Genomic DNA, 596 nt, shown 5'->3' with positions numbered 1-596 from the left:
TATGTGTTGGAATAGAACAGTGTTCTATGAAGATTTCAATGGAGAGTTTTCTAAAGTAGATTACGAGGACTTTCTTCTGAGAGCTAAGATGTTGTCAGATGGATCATGGCTGAAAGCAGAGGATATCAGAAAGATGTTGACCTGTGCTTTATTTACTATGCAAAGGCTATTAATTGTGTGGATTATGACAAGCAATGGACAACATTGTGGAGAATGAGTATTCTGGAACACTTAACTGTGCTCTGGAGGAACCTGTATATAGATCAAGAACAAGAGAACACTGAATAGTTTAAAATTTGGAAAGGAGTGCACCAGGGTTATATTCTTTCACCATAATTATTCAATTTGTATGCTGAGCAAATAATTCGAGAAGCTGGATTTTATGAAGAAAAACACGGCATCACAATCGGAGAAAGGCTCATTAGCAACCTGCGATATGCAGATGATACAACCTTGCTGGCTGAAAGTGGAGAAGACTTAAAATACTTATTGATGAAGATCAAAGACCACACCTTTCTATATGGATTGTACCTCAACATAAAGAAAACAAAAAATCCTTACTACTGGGCCAATAAATAACATCCATATAAATGGAA

The sequence above is a fragment of the Chrysochloris asiatica genome, unplaced genomic scaffold (assembly GCF_000296735.1).
Source record: "Chrysochloris asiatica unplaced genomic scaffold, ChrAsi1.0 scaffold00079, whole genome shotgun sequence".
In the NCBI taxonomy this organism is placed as follows: domain Eukaryota; kingdom Metazoa; phylum Chordata; class Mammalia; order Afrosoricida; family Chrysochloridae; genus Chrysochloris; species Chrysochloris asiatica.
The sequence above is the reverse complement of the archived record's forward strand: the minus strand, read 5'-3'. Positions refer to the sequence as shown.